The sequence below is a fragment of the Lithobates pipiens genome, unplaced genomic scaffold (genome assembly GCF_037356315.1).
Source record: "Lithobates pipiens isolate NorthernLeopardFrog02 unplaced genomic scaffold, aLitPip1_a1.2 Scaffold_18, whole genome shotgun sequence".
In the NCBI taxonomy this organism is placed as follows: Eukaryota; Metazoa; Chordata; class Amphibia; order Anura; family Ranidae; genus Lithobates; species Lithobates pipiens.
In genome coordinates, this window is record NW_027507758.1 from 334,507,352 (window position 1) to 334,531,214 (window position 23,863).

The window sequence follows — 23,863 nt, forward strand, 5'->3', positions numbered from 1 at the left end:
TTGGAATCCACATACTCCTATCATTGGTGCCCCGTTTCCCTTAAATACCTCGTCATTAACCTGACCGCCAAGTACAGCTCCCTCTATGAAGCTAACTATATATCTTTAATAGTGGAAACGCACAGACTGCTCAGAAGTTGGTCGTCGTGTCCCCTATCTCTCCTGGGCAGGATTAACGTACTGAAAATGGCCATACTCCCTAAGTTTTTATATCTTTTTGAAACATTACCAGTTGCTATCTCTATGTCTCGGCGTAGGAATATTCAGCGAGCCTTTGCTAAATTTATATGGAGGAATAAGTTGCATAGGATAGCCCAAACAGTGGTTTTTGCTCCACGGTCTCATGGAGGACTGGGAGCCCCCGACATAGTGAAGTACTACTATGCAGCACACCTTCTGGCGGCTGTCTCCTGGTCGTCATATTTTGCTACCAGTAGATGGTCAGAGCTAGAAATGAGTGTGGTCACTCCTGTCCATCCCTGCTCCATGCTGTGGTCTGATCTGACCTCCTCTATGGCTCAGCTTAGGCGCATATGCCTTGGACCGATGCTTTTTACTCTCTCCATATGGAAACAGTGTCACAAACGGTTCTCTCTCTCTTCTCCATGCTCACCCCTGTTGAATGTCATTTTTAATCCAGATATGCCTGACAGCCTCTCGGTGAAGAATATGTTTCCTTGGTGTAGGTCTGGCATCTTCCAACTTCGCCATCTGGTGCATCCGGTATCTCGCAAACTCCTATCCTTTCCTGAGCTTCAGGATAAATATGACATTCCAGATCGACTCTTTTTTTCATACATTCAATTTAAACATTATTTCCACTCCAGATCCCCTGACCTGACTTTGGCCAACCCTAACACCTTTGAAACCTTGTGCTCCCAAGGTCCATGCCAGAAAGGACTTATATCCTCTATATATAGTGTCCTCCACAATTCAACCTCGCCCACCACGGAAACACATCTTTACATGAGGAGATGGGCTACAATTTTACCGTCCCCCTTAACCATTTCTCAATGGCAGGACATTTGGACTTCTACTTCTAAAGTCTCCAGATGTGTGGAGCAGAGAGAGACGGCCTATAAGATACTAATGTTTTGGTACAAGACCCCTGAAATGTTACATAAATATGATCATTCCATATCTAAGCTGTGTTGGAGATGCCTAAGAGATGAGGGCACCCATTACCATCTTTTCTGGAGCTGCCCTTTGATTATACCTTTTTGGTCTATGGTCCAATCTCTACTACAATCTGTTTTAGAGTTAGATATCCCGTTAGACCCTAAACACTACTTGTTAGGCCTACCTATCGCGGCGTTATCTAAGCACGCCAAGAAGCTGACAGCCTATATTCTCCTAGCTGCCAAGAGAGTGATCCCTGCTCTTTGGCTGTCCCCCTCCCCTCGGTCCCAGCTGCAGCTAATTTCTGCAATTGCATACATACGCAGGATGAAACGTATGACTGCGCTGGTACCAGACTCTCTACCTAAGTTTTCTAAAATATGGGACAGGTGGGACAATTCCACATTTAACCCGGAGACGACACCTTAATTTATGGCTCTTTACTCTCGGGAATGTTTTTCTCAGGTTTGAACTTGGGATTCATACTCCACGACCCCTCCCGCAAATACAAATACATCTCTTGGTCTATTTACATATCCTTATTGGCAGATTCGTGGTGTGTCCTTTTCCCCTTACCTTTTGACATGTTGTATTAAACTGTTAACGTTTTATATCCCGCCTGCGGCGGTTTTCTTTGTTGCTGTTACATTGTCAATTTTGATTATTTGTATCGGAATGTACAAATTCATATGTTGTACAAAAACCTTTTTCTCAATAAATATACATTTAAAAAAAATATATATATTTTGCATTGTTTTTTACAAAAAACAAAGTAAACACATACAAAACAACTATGCATTCAGACTATGTACTGTGTGGTTTAGTAATCTTCAAGATCAGGGCACTGCTGGATGTAGGCATCAAATCATGGCAAATCATACCTGTGTGGCTATGAGTACTCAAAGGGGAACACCATGAAAAATCTGAGCTACTGGGGAGTGTAACAGGACTATGTCCACTGTAAATGCTGCCTTTGACCAGAACCAGCACTATCCAAAACCCCTTAGCTCACCCAGTCATTAGCCGTAACTTGATGTAGGGTGAAAAACATCAAACTGTTTATTCAAACACAGGTACACAGGTATACACTCAGGGAACCACTCCCTCCTCCCTTTGATTCAGGGTGGGGTAAACTGTCCATTCAGCAAGGAGAGTTGTTGGAGGAATTCACCCCACCCCTTTCCAATCTGCCCCCAGTCCACATATTGGGAACACACATACAAAACATCCATCTCATAATATATTTCTCCTAAGGCAGACAGACACAATAGAACAATGGAACACAGCCACACTCCAAACGATCTCAGCAAACAGTCCACAACAGTATGAGACAACATACAATATATACATATATACAATATTCCAGTGTGGCTGTACAGCAAGTCCAACTAGCACAGATCAGACTGGGGTTCTCGGTCACCCTGTGCCCCTAATGTACACAGGGTTATTTACGCATAGGAGGGGCTGGGGGAGCTGGACACAGTTTCCAGAGCTCTCCAAGGTAAGCTGTGTTTCACAAGCCCCCCACCCAAAGTAACTTCCGTCACACATCTCCCCTTTAGGCAGGGGACTAACACAGGAGGAGACCTCAGACAGGTTGACTCCAAAATTAGTCAGTAGTTCTAGTCCCCCAATGCCAGTATCCACATAGTACCCCAAATAAATTGTCCCAAACCTAGCATTACTCACCCAGCCAATCTCTGCCTCTCTCAGAGAACATACCCGCCACTGGGGAGAAGCGTGGACTGTCCCTTCTCCCTGGAGTCCTTTCAGCCGCTGGAGAGAAGATAGGGTAACTGGCTCACTTCACATTGCTGAATCATGTAGGGGATCTCAGCCGACTGCCCAGCATCCCTGGGGTATACAGGTACTGTAGTCCCATCCACTTTTACTAGACCCACCCACTACCACAGGAACTACATCTTCTGTTAGTTGAGGGCAGGGGCCAGCAGCACTCTGTCCTGTTGCCAGTGCTTCTGCTGGGGACCCCGCATCATCTGCTCCGGCTAACTGTTGGGGAAGGAGGCCGACTGCCCTGACTCCCTGGAACTCCTCAGTTGTGCCGGTGCTGGGCAGAGGTTGGTAGCACTCTGCCCTGTTGCCAACACTTCTGCTGGGTTTCTGTTAGTGGAGACCACATGCCCATCCCCCGATACCAGATCAAGCTGCAGTTGTGAGGTGCAGATTGTATTCTCTCCATGTATCCTGATCCGCTGCTCAGGAGTGACCACCATCTCCTCACCTTGGGCCTCCATGAACTGCCGCAGGTGTGTGGCAGAGGTCTTGGACCCTCTGTCCGGTTGTCAGTGCTTCAGGTGGGTTGGTGTCATCATTCTGGGGTGCCGTTTTCTTCTGGAACTCCCTGTCTTTGGCATGGTCTCCCAGGTGCACGAACCCTTGCGGTTGCTTCCCCTCCCTGCATCTCTGAAATCCACTGGGGAAGAGGAACCATCACCTTCTCACCTCGGGCCCCCGAACCTGCCATGGGGGTAGAGCCGGGGTCTGCAGTACTCTGTCCTGCTGCCAGTACTTCTGCTGGGGGTTTGCTAGGTGGTTTCTCCTCTACAGAAAAGTCAATTAAATCACTAGTCTCTGGAATTGCTGAAAATCCAGGGCACGTGCTGGTGACACCTGGGCCCAGTGTCAGCACTTGAGCAGGTGGTTGAGCTGCCTGGATCAGCCTGCTTAACTCAGCTGTCCACTCCTGGTTCAGTTGTTCCTCCAATAACAGCATTCGTACTTCATACTATGACCAGTACCTTACATGGACGAAGGGGTGGTGCTACTCGCCTGGTAGGCTACACTGGTAGGGATGAGCTTCGAATTCGAGTCGAACTCATGTTCGACTCGAACATTGCCTGTTCGCCCGGGGTTTGGGGTATTCTCGGCAAATTCGAAAAGCTGCGGAACACCCTGTAAAAGTCTATGGGAGAAATCTAAAGTGCTAATTTTAAAGGCTTATATGCAAGTTATTGTCATAAAAAGTGTTTGGGGACTTTGGTCCTGCCCCAGTGGACATGTATCAATGCAAAAAAAGTTTTAAAAACTGCAATTTTTCTGGGAGCAGTGATTTTAATAATGCTTAAAGTGAAACAATAAAAATGTAATATTCCTTTAAATTTCGTATCTAGGGGGTGTGTATAGTATGCCTGTAAAGGGGCGCATGTTTCCCGTGCTTAGAACTGTCCTTGCACAAAGTGTCATTTCTGCAGGAAAAAAAGTAATTTAAAAGCACTCGCGGCTATAATGAATTGTTGGCTCCCCGTAATACAGAGAACAGTCATTGAAAGTCATTGATAAAAAAAAGTTCCCCCCAAATTCAATTACCAGGCCCTTCAGGTCTGGTATAGATATTAAGGGGAACCCCGAGTCAAATTTAAAAAAAATGATGTGGGGTTACCCCCCAAATATCCATACCGAAGGGTCTGGTATGGCATTTAAGGGGAACTCCACGCCAAATAAAAAAAAAATGGCGTGGAGTTCCCTCCAAAAAATTCATACAAGACCCTTTATCCGAGCACGCAACCTGGCAGGCTGCAGGAAAAGAGGGGGGATGATAGAGCACCCCCCTCCTGAACCGTACCAGGCCACATGCCCTCAACATTGGGAGGATGCATTGGGGGTCTGTGACCCCTCAAAGCACCATGTCCCCACAACCCTGGCCAGTGGTTTGGGGCTCTGTGGGCAGGGGGCTTATCAGAATCCGGAAACCCCCTTTAACAAGGGGACACCCAGATCCCGCCCTGCTTGAAAATGGTAACGGGTACATTGTAAACCACTCTTGGTATCCTGCGATGCCTGATCTCTTCTCCGGGGTCCAGCGATGGATGATCTCTCCCGATTATGTCCGGTGCAGCACATCCTGTCTCCACCGGAGACAACGTGGGAATCCAACAGGTCTTAGCTGAGGAGGACGGAGCCATCCGTCCCCTGACCCCACCCCCTCTGATGCAAGGGGAAACCCGGGCTTCCCCAGTAACATGTAGGTGACCCGCCCACTCTGATGTAACGGAAACCTGCAAGGTGGCACCTGCACCTTGGCAAGAGACTCACATTTTGTGGCCAATGACTTGGCAAGTGTCAACCCACATCTCGTGACCGATGACATGGCAAGTGACAATCTGCAAATGGTGACAGGTGACATGGCAAGTGACAATCTGCAAATGGTGGCAGCTGACATGGCAAGTGACAATACACATCTGGAGGCAGGTGACGGTGGCAAGTAACACGCTGCATCTGGTGACAGGCAATGGTGGCAAGTGACACGCTGCATCTAGTGGCAGAAGATAGGCAAGTGACACGCCCAGGGCTCCCACTGATTCTGCGGTATGGTGAGTTGAACCACTTCATTATATATTAGAATGTAACAATAGAAACAATGCGTTTCAATCACCCTGACAACATATCAACCATGGTGCCATGATGATTGAAGTGTCAACATCAGCCACTGCCTGCGAAATATGCCTTACCACCTGCGTCCCCCACCTCCCGCGGGCTTGAAAAAAGGTTGGTGACTACTGCTATGGGCTCTAGCCCCAGATCTTTTGTAGACCTAGCAATGCCCCTGCCTCCAAGACAACCACTGCCTTGCTAAATAAGCTGAGGGTAAAGGCGATTGGCTGTCCAAGCATGTCTCCAGACCTAAATCCTATTAAGCATTTGTGGGGCATCCTCAAACAGATAGTGGAGGTCTCTAACATCCCCCAGCTCCGCAATGTTGTCATGGAGAAGTGGAAGAGGACTCCAGTGGCAACTTGTGAAGCTTTGAGGAACTCCATGCCCAGGAGGGTTAATGCAGTGCTGGCAAATAATGGTGGCCACACAAAATATTGACACTTTGAGCCCAATTTGGACATTTTCACTTGGGATGTACTCACTTTTGTTGCCAGCGATTTAGACATTAATGGCTGTGTGTTGAGTTATTTTGAGGGGACAGCAAATTTACACTGTTATACAAGCTGTACACTCACTACTTTACATTGTAGCAAAGTGTAATTTCTTTAGTGTTGTCACATGAAAAGATCCAATATTTACAAAAATGCGAGGGATGTACTCACTTTTGTGAGATACTGTATATATAAAGCCAAAAACCACCTTCCGCATAAAGAATACACTAAGGTATCATTGACCCCTTACATTATTGTATTCACCACCCTCCTCAGACTGGTCTGGCGACACTGTCACTGACCTCCTCTCAGGTGCACCGTGCAGGGTTCAGTCAGTCGGCACAAGCTCTGGTTTTATCCTTTAGTCTCCTCTCCATGGTCCAAACTAGGGATGAGCCGAACACCCCCCGGTTCAGTTCGCACCAGAACTTTCGAACAGACCTAAAATTCCTGCAAACTTTAGAACCCTATTGAAGTCTATGGGACTCGAACGTTCGAAATAAAAAGTGCTCATTTTAATGGCTAATATGCAAGATATTGTCCTAAAAAGGGTTTGGGGACCTGGCTCCTGCCCCAGGGGACATGGGTCAATGCCTAAAATGTTTTTAAAAACGGCTGTTTTTTCAGAAGCACTGATTTTAATGACGATTTAAGTGAAAAAAAAGTGAAATATTCCTTTAACCCTTTCATGACTAAGCCTATTTTTGGAATTTGGTGTTTACAAGTTAAAATCCATATTTTTTGCTAGAAAATTACTTGGAACCCCCAAACATTATATATATTTTTTTAGCAGAGGCTCTAGAGAATAAAACGGCGATTGTTGCAATATTTTATGTCACACGGTATTTGCGCAGTGGTGTTTTAAACGCAACTTTTTGGGAAAAGGGACACTTTCATGAATAAAAAAAAACAAAACAGTAAAATTAGCCCAATTTTTTTGCGTAATGTGAAAGATAATGTTACACCGAGTAAATAGATACCAAACATGTCACACTTTATAATTGTGCGCACTTGTAGATTGACGACAAAGTACGGTACCTAAAAATCTCAATAGGCGACACTTTAAAAATTTTTTACGGTTACCAGGTTAGCGTTACAGAGGAGGTCTACTGCTAGAATTATTGCTCTCGCTCTGACGATCGCGGCGATACCTCACATGATTTGAACACCGTTTACATACGCGGGCGCGACTTCCGTATGCGTTTTCTTTGCTTCGCGAGCTCGCGGGGACGGCGGGCGCTTTGAAATTTTTTTTTTTATTTTTTTATTTTTTTTATTTATTTTAAAATGACTAAATTGTTTTAAAAAAAAAAAAATTTGATCACTTTTATTGCTGTCACAAGGAATGTAAACATCCCTTGTGACAGTAATAGGTGGTGACAGGTACTCTTTATGGAGGGATCGGGGGTCTAAAAGACCCCCCACCCCTCCTTTACACTTCAATGTATTCAGATCGCCGAAAACGGCGATTCTGAATACCGGATATTTTTTTAAAACCGGCGCCATTGGCAGCCGAGTAAACGGGAAATGACGTCATGATGTCGCTTCCGTGTTTACGATGAGGAGACTGGAACGAAGCCGATTACGGCTTCGTTCCAGTTCCTCCCCAGCAGCCAGAGCTGACGGATCGCTAATCGGTGCTCCCGATCGAGCGGGAGCACCGGTAACAGCGGCGAGAGGCGGCGGGAGGGGGGACGTCCCCTCCCGCTCCTCCGGCATAACAGCCGAGCGGCTTTTAGCCGCATCGGTTGTTATGGCTGGAAAGCCAATCGCCCGCTGTAAAAAACGGTACCGGGATGATGCCTGCAGGTGCGGGCATCATCCCGGTATACCCCCCGGAAGCCGAGTACGCAGATCTGCGTACGCTCGGCGGGAAGGGGTTAAACATCGTGCCTGGGGGTGTCTATAGTATGCCTGTGAAGTGGCACGTGTTTCCCATTTTTAGAACAGTCCCTGCACAAAATTAAATTTAACTGAAAAAAAGTCATTTAAAACTGCTTGTAAAAAATGGCATAGGTAGCACCCCCTGCCCATTACCAGCCCCTTTGGGTCTTGTACGGATATTAAGGGGAACCCTGTACCCATATTAAAAAAAGGAAAAGCGTGGGGCCCCCAGGCCCTATATACTCAGAACAACAGTATACAGGCGGTGCAAACAAGACAGGGACTGTGTAGGTTTGTTGTGTTAAGTAGAATCTGTTTGTAATTTTGAACTGGTACATTTTTAAAGTGTAGCTCCAGTCAAAAAATCTATTTTTAAGCTTTTTGGAAAACATAGGGAAGGGTTATCACCCCTGTATAATTTTTTTGTCTGTCTGTCTTTTTTCATCTCACTTCCTGTTGTCTCCTTCCGTTTGCAAGTAGGAGACGTTTGTAAGTTGTATGTTTGAAAGTAGGGACCTGCCCTATATGCTCTGCAGAAATTTCCTCCTAAGGTGTTGGTGTTGCCACAACACTGTAAGCCCTCAAAGTGACTCTTAGTAGGCGCTGGAGAGCCCTGCTGTGAACAATTATATCAAGAATTGTAATTACATGCCATTGTTGAACAGTGGTAGAAAAATAGGGCCTTTGTGGTTGTAGTGGTAGTAGTGGTGCTGGTGCCACAACACTGTAAAAGCCCCGTACACACGAGCGGACTTTTCAACATCCAAAGTCCGATGGACTGATTCCGTCAGACTATTCGATCGTGTGTGGGCTGCAACGGACTTTTGACTCGCCAAAGTCTGAAGGACTTTAGAATATGGAACATGCTTAAAATTTTTCCGAAGGAACTCCGCCGGACCCGGTCCCTTCGAAAAATTTGCTCGTGTGTATGCTATTCCGACGGACTAAAACCGACGCTAGGGCAGCTATTGGCTACTGGCTATGAACTTCCTTATTCGAGTCCAGTCGTACGTCATCACGTTCGAATCCGTCGGAGTTTAGTGTGATTGTGTGTGGCCAAGTCCGCTCAGCCGAAAAGTCCGTCAGAACTCTGTCGGAACTCCGGCAGAACTCCGACAGAACTCCTTCGGAAGTCTGTCGGACATAAGTCCTCTCGTTTGTACGGGGCTTAAGTCCTCACAGTTACTCTCGGTGGGCGCAGGAACTGGCCCTGCTGTGAAATATTATATCAAGAATTGTAATTACATTCCCCTGTTAAACAGGGGCTGAAAAATTGGGCCTTAGCCCTTGTACACACGGTCGGACATTCCGACAACAAAATCCGTCGGATTTTGTCAGACGGATTTTGTCCGAAACTTGTGTTGCATACACACGGTCGGACAGAGTAGTCGGAAAATCCGATCGTACGTAACGTGATGACGTTATTTCATTACGATGGGACTACGTTCAGGCTAGTAGCCAATAGCTTTGGTCTAGGAATTTGATCTGAGCATGCGTGGCACTTTGTCTGATCGGAATTCTCTACACACAATCGGACAAAGTCCGATCGGATCATGTTGTCGGAAAGTTTTATAGCCCAGCTCTAAAACTTGGTCCGTCAGATATTCCAAAGAAAACAGTCCGATGGAGCCCACACACTGTCGGATTATTCGACACCACAGTCCGATCGGACATTTTCTGTCGGAATGTCCGACTGTGTGTACAAGGGCTTAGGCACTGCTTGCCTGTCACGTACCTGGTTGGAGAGCCCAAGCGTGCAGGGAGCGGCGCCTCGTAAGCCTCCGGCTCGAGAGCCCCTGGAGATGGGAACAGGGATTCAGGAGTCCGGAGGGCACAAGTGCCAGACCGGTTAGCTGGTAGAAGAGACCGGAGCAGATGGTGGACCGGAACGGCAGGTGCAACCAGTGCAGGATGCTGGACAGGAACTGCTGGACAGCTGGCACAGGTGAACAGGCAGGAGCTGCAGAAGAAGTAGTCAGCGCAGGACCGTAGGCGGACTGGCAGGCGTAGTCAGGGACGAGCTGGGTCGGCAACAATCGGGCAGCAGAGGTACAAAGCAGGAGGCAGAAGCGTGGTCAATCAGGCAAAGGGTCGGAGGCAGGCGGCTAACAGGCAAAGTCCAGGAACAGGCCGGGTACAGAATCAGGAACACAACACACACAGGAACAGATAGCAGGGGTCATGGGAACGCTGTAGGCGGGACAGCACCGAGGAGCAGGAGCAGGTCCCTTAAGTAGGCAACTGGGCGCCAAGAACGGTCGCACGGTACGTCTGCGTACCCCCGCGGGTGACCGTGCTCCCGTTCGTGACCCCGCGTACCCGCGTACGCCCGTTCGGCTCGTCGCGCACCCGCGTGCGCCCGCTCGTGTTAACGCGCACCCGCGTGCGCCTGTTGGGGACTACGTGCACTCGCGTGCGTTCGTTAGCGTCAACCCGCGTCCGAAGGCACCGTCGATCCCCTCATACAGGGAACCTGCGGGTAAGTCTTACTTGGGTGACCGGGGTAGTGGAACGACCGTGACATTGCCACAACACTGCAACCTCTCCCAGATACTCTAGTTGGAGTGCAGGAATGAGCCCTGCTGCAAAGCATTGCATCAAAAATTGTAATTACACGCCCCTGTTAAACAGGGGCTAAAAAATTGGGCCTATACACTGCAACCTCTTCCATATACTCTATTTGTAGTGCAGGAATGAGCCCTGCTGCAAAGCATTGCATCAAAAATTGTAATTGCATGTCCCTGTTAAACAGGGGCTGAAAAATTGGGCTGGTGGCATCACCCAGAACCAAAAATGTTCTTCCAAGATATCAGCAGAGGAGGAAGAGGATAGACAGTCCACATAACAGGACAGTCACTTAGCATCAGCATAGGCATAGGCAGTCTTGAAGGGATGTGATATTTAAAAAAAAATTATTTGGTTACATCAGCTTCAGGTGCTTGATAGCTGGTGGTGATCCAAGACTGATTCATCTTTACGAAGGTCAGTCGATCAACAGAGTCGGTGGACAGGTGCACCTTATGATTGGTTACAAAGCCACCAGCAGCACTGAAGGTGCGTTCCAAAAGAACGCTGGATGCAGGACAGGCCAGTAGCTCAATTGCATACTGTGCAAGCTCTGGCCAGTGATCCATGCTCAAGACCCAGTAAGCCAGACGATTTTCGGTGGGAAAGGTGTCCAAGTCTGACCTTGCCCCTAGGTATTCCTGCACCATGTAAATCAGACGCTGGCAATGGTTGCTGGAACCGATCATACCTTGGGGCTGTGGACTAAAAATTGTCTGAATGCATTGGTCAGACGGCCACCTTCTCCACCACTCCTTCTGACCGATGCCTCAGCAACACGTTGTCCAGGACCAGGACCAGTCTCTGGGAACGAGTTGCACAGACCATTCTACAAGGCCTCCCAGAGATGTCTCATCCTCTGCTCCCTCTGCGATGGCAAGATAAGGTCGGCAACCTTACCCTTGTACCGTGGATCAAGGAGAGTGGCCAGCCAGTAATGGTCCCTCTCCTTGATCCGAAGAATACGAGGGTCCTTCTGCAGGCTTTGCAGGATCAGGGAGGCCATGCACCGTAGGTTAGCTAAGGCATTCGGTCTGGAATCCTCTGGGCCACTAAGGACAACATGATCCGCAGCTACCTCCTCTGAGCCACGTACAAGCCCACGGGTTTCTTGGGACTGTAAATCATCCTTACAAGACTGCTGCTGCTGCTGCTGCTGCTGCTGCTGAGTGCCAGGCTCCACCTCCATGCGGACACAATCATCCTCCTTCTCCTCCTCCTCGTCCTCTTCCTGTGTGATGGGTGGGACAGCAGGAACACTGTCTGGATAAAGGGGGCCTTGAGAGGCAAGGAAGTCCTCCTCTTCCTGCCTCTGTTGTGCCTCAAGTGCCCTGTCCATTATTCCAAGCAGCGTATGCTCCAACAGGTGGACAAGAGGTACAGTGTGTGATGCAGGCACTGTCACTGCTCATCATCCTTGTGGCCTCCTGAAATGGTGACAGGACAGTACATGCATCCCTGATCATGCCCCACTGGCGTGGTGAGAAAAAACCGAGCTCCCCTGACCCTGTCCTGGTGCCGTAGTCGCACAGGTACTCATTGATGGCCCTCTGCTGTGTGTGCAGCCGCTGCAGCATGGCCAACATTGAGTTCCCCCTGGTGGGCATGTCACATATAAGGCGGTTCTTGGGCAGGTTCAACTCCTTTTGGAGCTCAGCCAGCCGAGCACAGGCATTAAATGATCTGTGGAAATGCACACAGACTTTCCTGGCCTGCTTTAGGACATCCTGTAAACCCGGGTACCTGCCCAAGAACCGTTGCACCACCAGGTTAAGGACGTGAGCCATACAGGGCACATGGGTCAGTTGTCCCTGTCGGAGGGCGGATAGGAGGCTGGTGCCATTGTCGCAAACCATCAATCCTGGCTTAAGCTGGCATGGCGTCAACCACCTCTCGGCCAGCCCCTGCAAAGCTGACAAAATATCTGCCCCAGGGTGGCTCCTGTCCCCCAAACAAATCAGCGCAAGCACGGCATGGCATTGTTTTGCCTGCGTACTTGCGTAGCCCCTTGAACGCCTACGGAGCACCGCTGGTTCCGAGGACAGAGCACTGGAAGAGACCATGGAGGAAGAAGAAGAGGAGGGGGTGGAGGAGAGAGGTGTGTCACAACCAATAGTAGCATTTTGGAGGCGTGGTGGCAGAACAACCTCCAACACTACTGCACCGTCTCCTGCATCCTTCTCAGCTGCCAGAAGAGTGACCCAATGGGCCGTGAAAGACAGGTAACGTCCCTGTCCATGCCTGCTGGATCATGAGTCAGTGGTAATATGCACCTTACCGCTGACCGCCACATGTCGGTAGAGACCCGGAATTGCCTTCCGTGAGAAAAAGTGGCGTTTGGGGACCTGCCACTGAGAAACCGCACATTGCATAAACTCACGGAAGGGGGCCGAGTCTACCAACTGAAAAGGTAGCAGTTGAAGTGCTAGCAATTTAGTCAAGCTAGCATTCAACCGCTGAGCATGTGGATGGCTGGGAGTGAACTTCTTTCTACGGTCCAGCAGCTGGGGCAAGGAAATTTGCCTGCTACAATCGGACGCTAGCAGAGTGCCCGCAAGCACTTGGCTGTGATACACCTAATTCTACAGCTTCATTCCTCTCAGTGCAGGTTTCAGAGAGGACTGAAGGTCTAGTGGGGTTGGAGATACCAGCTGATGAGGAGCAAGGAGAGGTCCGCTTTGTTCTTTGGTGTGGGTCTTTGAGGTAAGCTTGCCAACGATCTGCATGACAGGTCAACATATGTCTGGTCAAGCATGTGGTGCCCAAGCGGCTGATGTTTTGGCCACGCGAGATACGCTTGAGACATATGTTGCAAATAGCAGCGGTGCGATCTGATGCACTCGTCTCAAAAAAGGCCCACACCAAAGAACTTTAAGAATAACGCGCAGAGGCAGCGCCCTGCAGAGGCGGAGTTCTACGGTGTGATTCAGTCAGTGTGCTGCCCCTAAGCTGGCCCCTGGAGGGCATCCTGCCTCGTTGGAGATGTGCCTCCTCCTCCCCTCTCCTACCAGGCACCCACGTGGAGTCAGTGCCCTCATCAATCCCTCCCTCTTCATCACTGGAGCAAACCTGGCAGTATGCTGCAGCTTGTGGAACATGACTACTAGATTGCTGTCCTTCTTGAGCATCCCCTCTCTCTGCGCTCACGCTACTGCCGTCCTCTAGCTGAGTATCATCATCAGAGCCTACAAGACACTGGGCATCCTCCTGGAGCATGTACCCAACACTGTGCTCAAACAGTTTGGGGGACTCCTCAGGAGGACATGGTGGGTCTAGGGAAGGAGTCACTGATGATGACATTGACACAAGGGAAGAGGATGCGTTGGCAGCTGCTTTGCTAGTACCCTGAGCCTGGGTGAGAGAGGATGAGGAGGATGAAGAGGGCTTGGTCATCCACTCTACCAAGTCTTCGGCATGAAGCGGCTCAACACGTCCAGCTCCCGAAAATAAGGACAAGCATGTTCCATGGCCACGTGCTGATGATGATGCACTGCGTCCATGACCAGCACTGTTGTCTCTAGACACAGAGCCTGTTTGCCCTCTTTTATTGGCTCGTGCCTGTCTGCCTCTCCTTGTTGGCCTTCCAGACATGGTAATGGCCTGCAGGGAGATGGGAAAACCAGCAATTGGGTAGTGTATATTGTGCTGGAGGCACAAAACACCCACTAACTCCTGCAGATGCCTTTATTATAGAACACCAGCAATAAAGGGCAGATACAGGTGTATATTGTGCTGTGCTGGAGGCACACAACACCCACTAACTCCTGCAGATGCCTTTATCATAGAGCACCAGCAATTAAAGGGTAGTTACCGGTGTATACTGTGCTGTGCTGGAGGCACACAACACCCACTAACTCTTGCAGATACCTTTATTATAGAACACCAGCAATAAAGGGTAGATACAGGTGTATATTGTGCTGTGCTGGAGGCACACAACACCCACTAACTCCTGCAGATGGCTGATGGCTCAATTAGAGAAGAGCAATATAGGTAGATACAGGTGTATACTGCGCTGAAGGCACACAGACAACACCCACTAACTCCTGCAGATGGCAGATGGCTCAATTAGAGAAGAACAATATAGGTAGCTACAGGTGTATACTGCGCTGGAAGCACACAACACCCACTAACTCCTGCAGATGGCAGATGGCTCAGTTAGAGAAGAGCCATATAGGTAGATACAGGTGTATACTGCGCTGAAGGCACACAGACAACACCCACTAACTCCTGCAGATGGCTCAATTAGAGAAGAGCAATATAGGTAGATACAGGTGTATACTGCGCTGGAGGCACACAACACCAACTAACTCCTGCAGATGGCAGATGGCTCAATTAGAGAAGAGCAATATAGGTAGATACAGGTATATACTGCGCAGGAGGCACACAACACCAACTAACTCCTGCATATGGCAGATGTCTCAATTAGAGAAGAGCAATAGAGGTAGATACAGGTGTATACTACGCTGGGGGACACAGACAACACCCACTAACTCCTGCAGATGGCAGATGGCTCAATTAGAGAAGAGCAATATAGGTAGATACAGGTGTATACTGTGCTGGAGGCACACAACACCAACTAACTCCTGCAGATGGCTGATGGCTCAATTAGAGAAGAGCAATATAGGTAGATACAGGTGTATACTGTGCTGGGGGCACACAGACAACACCCACTAACTCCTGCTGATGGCAGATGGCTTAATTAGAGAAGAGAAATATAGGTAGATACAGGTGTATACTGTGCTGGAGGCACACAACACCAACTAACTCCTGCAGATGGCTGATGGCTCAATTAGAGAAGAGCAATATAGGTAGATACAGGTGTATACTGCGCTGGGGGCACACAGACAACACCCACTAACTCCTGCAGGTGGCAGATGGCTCAATTAGACAACAGCAATAAAGGCTAGATATAGATGTATACTGCGCTGAAGGCACACAGACAACACCCACTAACTCCTGCAGATGGCTGATGGCTCAATTAGACAACAGCAACAAAGGGTAGATACAGGTGTAAACTGCTCTGAAGGCACACAGACAACACCCACTAACTCCTGCAGATGGCTGATGGCTCAATTAGAGAAGAGCAATAAATATAGATACAGGTGTATACTGCACTGAAGGCACACAGACAACACCCACTAACTCCTGCAGATGCAGGAACACTACACAAGGCCGCCAGTGTGGGGCATGTACTACACAGCCTGAGCTATAATCACTGAAGGCACACAGACAACACCCACTAAATCCTGCAGATGGCTCAATTAGAGAAGAGCAATATAGGTAGATACAGGTGTATACTGCGCTGGAGGCACACAACACCAACTAACTCCTGCAGATGGCAGATGGCTCAATTAGAGAAGAGCAATATAGGTAGATACAGGTGTATACTGCGCTGGAGGCACACAGACAACACCCACTAACTCCTGCAGATGGCAGATGGCTCAATTAGAGAAGAGCAATATAGGTAGATACAAGTGTATACTGTGCTGGAGGCACACAACACCAACTAACTCCTGCAGATGGCTGATGGCTCAATTAGAGAAGAGCAATATAGGTAGATACAGGTGTATACTGCGCTGGGGGCACACAGACAACATCCACTAACTCCTGCAGATGGCAGTTGGCTCAATTAGACAACAGCAATAAAGGCTAGATATAGATGTGTACTGCGCTGAAGGCACACAGACAACACCCACTAACTCCTGCAGATGGCTGATGGCTCAATTAGACAACAGCAACAAAGGGTAGATACAGGTGTAAACTGCTCTGAAGGCACACAGACAACACCCACTAACTCCTGCAGATGGCTGATGGCTCAATTAGAGAAGAGCAATAAATATAGATACAGGTGTATATTGCACTGAAGGCACACAGACAACACCCACTAACTCCTGCAGATGCAGGAACACTACACAAGGCCGCCAGTGTGGGGCATGTACTACGCAGCCTGAGCTATAATCGGTCAAAGGCATCCTGCCTGTGGCCAATCATGGCTCTCCTCGCTGCCGGCGCTGTGATTGGCCAAGCATACGGGGTCACAGTGCATGCTTGGCCAATCATGAGCCAGCAATGCACTGCCAAGGCGCAGTGCATTGTGGGCCATGAGCGCCACACGAATTTAGCGCGAACAGCCCATAATGTTCGGTATTCACTAAACGTGCGAACAGCCAATTTTCGAGTCAAACATACATTCGACTCGAACACCAAGCTCATCCCTAGTCCAAACAAAAGAAAATAAAAGAAGTTCACACACGTCAGACTTCTCCCATGACCCCCATCCTGGCAACACTCCCACTCTTGACTCCTCTCCGGACTCTCTCAAAGCTGCAGACATGATATAGGACAAGAGATGGTTAGAGGTTGCGGGCATGATACAAGAGATGGTTAGAGGCTACGGACATAATACAGGAGATGGTTAGAGAGTGAGAACATCATAATAAAGATGGTAAGAGATTGCAGACATGATACAAGAGATGATCAGAGACTGCAGACACGGTACAAGTGATAGTCAGAAACTGCAGACATGATACAGGAAATGGTCAGAGACTGCAGGCATGGTACAAGAGATGGTCAGAGCCTGCAGACATGGTACAAGAGATGGAGAGAGACTGCAGACCTGACACAGGAGTTGGTCAAAGACTGCAGATATGGTACCCATCAAATTCAGCCTCATCCGTGCCCATCAAATGCAGCCTCACTGTGCTCATTAATACAGTCTCTCTGTGCCCTTCATTGCAGCCTCACTGTACCCATCAAATGCAGCTTTTCAGTGCCCATGAATGCAGCCTAACTGTCCATCAAATGCCCCCTCACTGTGACCATCATTGCAGCCTCACTGTGTACCAAATGCAGCCCCACTGCCCATCAATACATACTCACCATTGCATGTGTGTCACAAAGCTGGGTCTGTAACAAGGTCCTGCCCCCCTAGACCGGCTCATGTGATAGGCGGAACACTTATTCAATCAGTATTTCATCTACTATCACACAAGCCGATCTAGGGGAGTGGGACCTTGTTATAGCGCCACAAACACACACAGACACAGCTCTGTGACACACAGCGGGAGATGCATGCTGTGTGTGACACATGACGACATAAGAGAAGAGAGAGAGGGAGGAAGAGGAATGCTGCAGCAAGCCACAGCTCAAAGTGGCCCCAGGGCAAATTTTCCTGGTATCCCTGTAGGCCAGCATGGCCCTGGGGACGTACAATGTAAAACATGGTGGTATTTCCACACCCAGGGGAAATACAACCAGGTGTAATGCCCAGCAGGCAAAAAAATAAGAAATGCACATTTTTTTTACCTGCAAAAAAATGTTAATTTACTATTATAATAAATTAGTTCACTTTTATTATTCTTTATATTATTATATTAAATAAGTTGACTTAAATAAAAAAATCCGCGTGAGAGAGAGAGAGAGAGAGAGGGGGGTGCAATACTCTACAGGCAAAAAAATATATAAATGCACTTTTTTTACCTGCAAAAAAATTTTAATTCATTATTATAATTAATTAGTTCACTTTTTATTATATTATTATAATAAATAAATTGACTTAAGAAAAAAAATCCATGAGAGAAAGAGAGAGAGAGATAGAGGGGGCGCAATGCTCTACTGGCAAAAAAATATATAAATACACTTTTTTTTTACCTGCAAAAAAAATGTTCATTCGTTATTATAATAAATACATTCACTTTTTATTATTATTTATATAATTATAACAAATAAGTTGAATAATTAAATCCATGAGAGAGAGAGAGAGAGAGAGAGAGAGAGAGGATTGCAATGCTCAGCAGGCAAAATAATAATAATAAATGCACATTTTTTTTAACCTGCAAAAAAAATGTTCATTTATTATTATAATAAATAATTTCACTTAAAAAAAATAAAAATAAATGAGAGAGATATATGAATGAGAATTAATATATCCAGATTGCAGCATCTTAGTTCTTCCACTCCATTGCCGTTCACTTCTTCTATTCTCCTGCTGTCCTCACACATATCACTTGTGACTCTACAGCTGCAGGCACGACTAGTGGGCGGCGCTGGCACTGCAAGGGCCGGATGGAACGAGAAATCAAGCACCATGGCATTCTCATGCTCCCCTCAGGCATATCACTCTGCAGCCTGCAACTCAGTGGGTGGCACCGGTTGGAGGCCACATCAGAAGAGGAGGAGGCATTGCATTGGAAAGTGAGGCGGCCGCAGCTGCTCTTCATTGTACTGAAAGGCAAGCTCTGAGCCAAAAGCAGCCCCAGGGCACTGAGAGCAGGTGGCCTACCGGGAAATTACCCGGTATCCCAGTAGGCCAGTCTGGCCATGCTGCTCGTGAGCTATAGCTTTCTTCCAGAGTTGTAGGTGGACAAAATCATATCATCCCAGCAGGACCTGCACTGATACTGATCCCCTGTGCTGTATCTGTATCTCTCGCAATCTCCTTTGAAATTCCTCTTCCATGGTGGCTGGTATATGTACTTATCCTCTTCTGCTATCCGGACCTTGAATCCTGGTGGTGGTTTGGATGTGTTCATAGCCAGGAAGCACAATCGCACTGCTGTCACCAATTGTGATGGACCCCCAACCTCAACAGGACTATGTCTGCCCTAAATGCTTCCTTTGTCCAAACCAGCGCTATCCAAGACCCCTTAGGTCAGCCAGTCATTAGCGGTAACTCGATGTAGGGTAAAAAACATCAAACTGTTTATTCCAATACAGGTACACAGGTATACACTCGGGGAACAACTCCCCCCTCCCTTTAATTCAGGGCTGGGTAAACAGCAGGGAGAGTTGTTGAAGAAATTCACCCCTCGCCTCTCCCCCCTGCCCCCAGTCCACATGCTGGGAACACAAATACAAAACATCCATCCCATAATACATTTTTCTTAAGGCAGACAGAAACAACAGAACAATGGGGCACAGCCACACCCCAAACGACCGCAGTAAACAGTCCACTATGGCATGAGACAACATACAATATATACAGGGTGATTTACACATAGGAGGGGCCGGGGGAGCTGGACACAGATTTTCCAGAGCTCTCCAAGGTAAGCTGGGTTCCACAAACCCCCACCCAAAGTGAATCCCATGACAGGGAGATTAAGCCAAACCTGTGAATAATAATATTACATCATTATGTAGTTACATAGTCAGTAAGGCTGAAAAAAGACAATAGTCCATCCAGTTCGACCTGTCTAGGTGCATGTATCAGTGTCTATGCTGATTTCCCATATCCCTGTATGTTATGTCCTTTAAGATGTAGATCTAAGAGTCTTTTAAAGACATCCATACTACCTGCATCCACCACCAATTATGGGTGAAAATTCCACATCCTTATTGCCCTAACAGTGAAACATCCCCTACGCAGTTTAAGGTAAGGCTGCTTGTTCTCCAGCCTCATTGTGTGGTCCGTGTTCTTTTAAACTCCCTAGGACTGGATAGTTTATTTCCTATGCTGGGATCCCCATTGAGATATTTGTAGATTGCTATCATGTCCCCTCTCAAGCGTCTTTTCTCCAGTAATTAAGGTCATCCAGTCAATTTATAAGTTTTGTTGCCCTTCTTTGCACTCCCTCTAGCTCCAGCATATCCCTAAGGAGGACTAGTGACCAGAACTGAATTGAAAACTCTAGATGAGGTCTGACCAGCGCTTTATAGAGTGGCAGAATTATAGTTTTGTCCCTGGAGTATATCCCATTTTTCATGCATGCTAATATTCTGCCTGTTTTGATAGCTGTAGCTTGGCACTGCGTGCTGTTGCTCAATCTGTCATCTATTAGTATCCCTAGATCCTTATCCATCCTTGATTCTCCCAGCTGTTTTCCACCTAGTGAATATTTTTAGTTAATGTTTTTTGACCCCAAGTGCATTACTTTAGATTTCTCCAAATTAAAGCTCATTTGCCATTTCTCTGCCCACTATTTTGTTATGTTCAGGTCTTTCTGCAAAATGTCCTGATGCAAGTTTATTACTCTTTTTTTTTGTCATCCGCAAAGACTGAGACTGAACTAGTTATCCCATACTCTATATCATTTATGAATATGTTGAACAGAATTGGTCCCAAGACAGAACCTTGGGGTACCCTACTTACCATTCCAGACCAGTCTGAGTACATGTTATTTACAACTACCCTTTGGACCCATCCCTGTAACCAGTTTTTTTACCCAAGCATAAACCCTATGGTCCAAGCCTGCAGACCTCAGCTTTTAAATTAAGTGACTGTATCAAATGCTTTTGCAAAGTCCAGATACACCTCATCCACAGGCCACCCCATATCTAGATGGCTGCTCACTTCCTCATAGAATGTCAGCAGATTGGTCTGACAGGAACGTCCTCTCATAAACCCATGCTGATTACCACTAATGATATTCTTCTCCTCTGTAAAGCTTTGGATATAATCCCTAATCATCCCCTCCAATAATTTACCCACTATTGATGTTAGGCTGACTGGCCTATAATTCCCAGGAATATGTCTCTGCCCTTTTTGAATATTTGTAGACCGTTGTGTTTTCTACAATTGGCTGGTTCCAATCCAGTCAGTATGCTGTCCACAAAGATTAGGAACAATTGCCTGGCTATAACTTGACTGAGTTCTCTGAGGACTCGTGGGTCTAAGCCATCTGGTCCCAGTGATTTATTTGTGTTAAGTTTATTGAGTCTTTCGTTGACTCTGGCATCTGTTAGCAACATGGGTATGTCACGTGTTGTCTCACTAACACTACAGGGGTTGTAAGTAAACCCTTATTTTTCCTGTGTAAAAACTGTAGAGAAGAAGGCATTTAGTACAGTTGCCTTCTTTGTGTCATCTGTAACCTTGCTCATCTTTTAAGTGTGCTCCGGTTTTGTTTTTTTATTGTTAATATATATAAAAAAAATTGGGGTTATTTTTACTTTCTTCCGCTATGTGTCCCTCGTAATATTTTTTAGCCGCCCTGGTTGCAATTTTAGATTTCTTATCGCTTTCCTTGTAGTGCAGGAATGTTGGTGGTGACCCATTCCCTTTATATTATTTAAAGGCCATTAATGTATAAATATTAATTTATACTTTAGTATATTTACATCCTCTGGTAGTTCTGTTCATATAAGGAGGAGAGTGGGGGGGGGGGGGGGGGTTGTTTAGTTATAATTCTCTTGCGTAAACAGGATGGTAGTAAAACTGTCTTATGTAGTTAAAAAAAAACAATTTTACCAAAGATACCCTTGATTCAAGCATAAAGCTTGGAGTATGAGCTTGCACTCTGAAACTTTCTGTGGGATTGAATGGAGAGAATGGCACATGTGCATGGACTCAGCAAAGAAGATTGACAAGAGGCTGCGTGGTGCTAAAGAGGCCTCATAGCCTTTGCATCTGGAGAGTTGAGTCCAAGAAAGGCAGAATAGGCTGAAAGCAGGGTGGGTTTTAAAAAAGGCAGTTACACTTTAAGGGTTCATGTTCACCCCCTTAAATGGAGATTTTAATGACATAGCTCTTCAAAAAGTAGTATTCATCCTTATAACTTTATAACTTCCTTAAGAATCCAAGTATTTTTTTATTTTTTTTTGCTTTCGTTTTAAGAAAAATTAACTTACGTTTGAGTTTGGTGGTGCTTTGAAGCGGTTGTAACCTGCTGCACTTTTTTTTTTGCCTTACCTGCAGGGCAAAGGCATAATGAGCTTGTATGCGTTGCATATGAGCACATTATGTGATTCTTACCTCAAAACAAAGCATTCCAGCAATGCAATGTCCTCGCTTGAGACGGAGTCCATCTACCCACGGTCTTCCTTCCCAGTCTGCGGCTCTGGCTATGTCACTGTCCAGAGCCATGATGACGTCACTCCCATGCATGCACGTGGGAGCCGCCGGTCATGGTACACTGCTCTGAAGAAACGGCATGGGTGGCCATTCCTTCAGAGCGCATGCGCCAGTGCTGTAACTGTCTGCTAGGACAGTAAATATCTCCTAAACTGTGTATGTTTAGGAGATATTTACACTACCTATAGATAAGCCTTAATATAGGCTTACCTATAGGTAAAAGTTAGGGATCAAAGTTTACTTCCTCTTTAATTTGTTAAGCATTAATTTGAGCTTACTTTTCAATGATACTTTTGCAAAAGTTGTAGTGAATATTTTTAATCTGCAAATTATAACTAGTGTTCCACAGCCCATCTACTAAAAGCTAACTAATAGAAAGACCATGTTTAAAATCTAAAAAGTTCCCATTTGGGTAACTTCCATTACCTTAAATATAGACACTCTGTTTTGTCAAAGTGTACAGACAAACTAATCTTTCCAATTTATTGGCTTTCAATAGAATTTGAGATATCACACAGAGTCAATTTTCTCCAATAGTATGAGTTAGCTGACAAAGCACTGTACTGTTGAAAGCCAACATTCATGCTTGAAAGCACTAAGTAATGGTTTCCCTCTATTTTAGGAAATTACTTTCCACTATATCGTTTATCTCAACCATACCTTGTTCCATTAAGAAATGTTACCGATAATAACTAATAGCTTACAGTGAAAAATATTAAAGACAATCTGTCATCTACTCAAAAACCTTGGCCATGCAGCTAATCTCTAATTAGATAAAATAATGTGTTTCTGCTGAGTAACTCAATTTCTGGATTAATATTTCAGATGAGCATATTCTAAAAATTCCAGAGCTCTCGTGATCAGAGAAATTTTGTCCTATATTCAGTTTAGTACAAAAAATTCTTTATATCTTCAGAAGCAATGTAGAACAATGCTAAGGGCCCCTTACTGAGTTATGCCTGCATTAAGTTAAAACCAACAGTGATTGCTTGTTAAACTGATTACAACGGGGTGGGGATTTATGAAGCTTAATTTCCAAGTCCATCATTCTTTGTAACATGATTTACAGATTAAGTTACAATACATTATGCATTTACACACCACTACTCTTATTGGCATTTGAAAAAAACAATAATATTATCAATGAGGGATAGCAATTCATAATTCACTGGCCCAGTTCAATGCAGAATAACCATTGGGTTTAGCACGTCAAAGTGTATAAGAATGAATAATTTACATGAGAGTTTCAAGAGCACATGAGTGAACTGGTAAGGGATTCACATGACCTCCTAACATGTACTGTTCTTGAACATAGGAAATTTGAGCCTGCTAAACTGGAAACTATTGACAGATTCTGATCTGTCTTTAAGGCGACAAATGTTAAAATTAGCAGCATGTCAAGTTTTACTTGGTAAACAATAAACATGATAAATAGTTATAAAGCATATGTGGAGCTTCAGAAAAAAAAAAACTTTTTGCCTTCTATAGCTTCTTCTATTTAAAAACAGAAATCAGGACACCTTCTCAATGCCCAGCCTGACAGCTGAGAAAGAATTAATAAAATTATAGCTAAAAATAAAATGTATCTCTTAAAATATGTCTATGCAAACCTATCACCTAA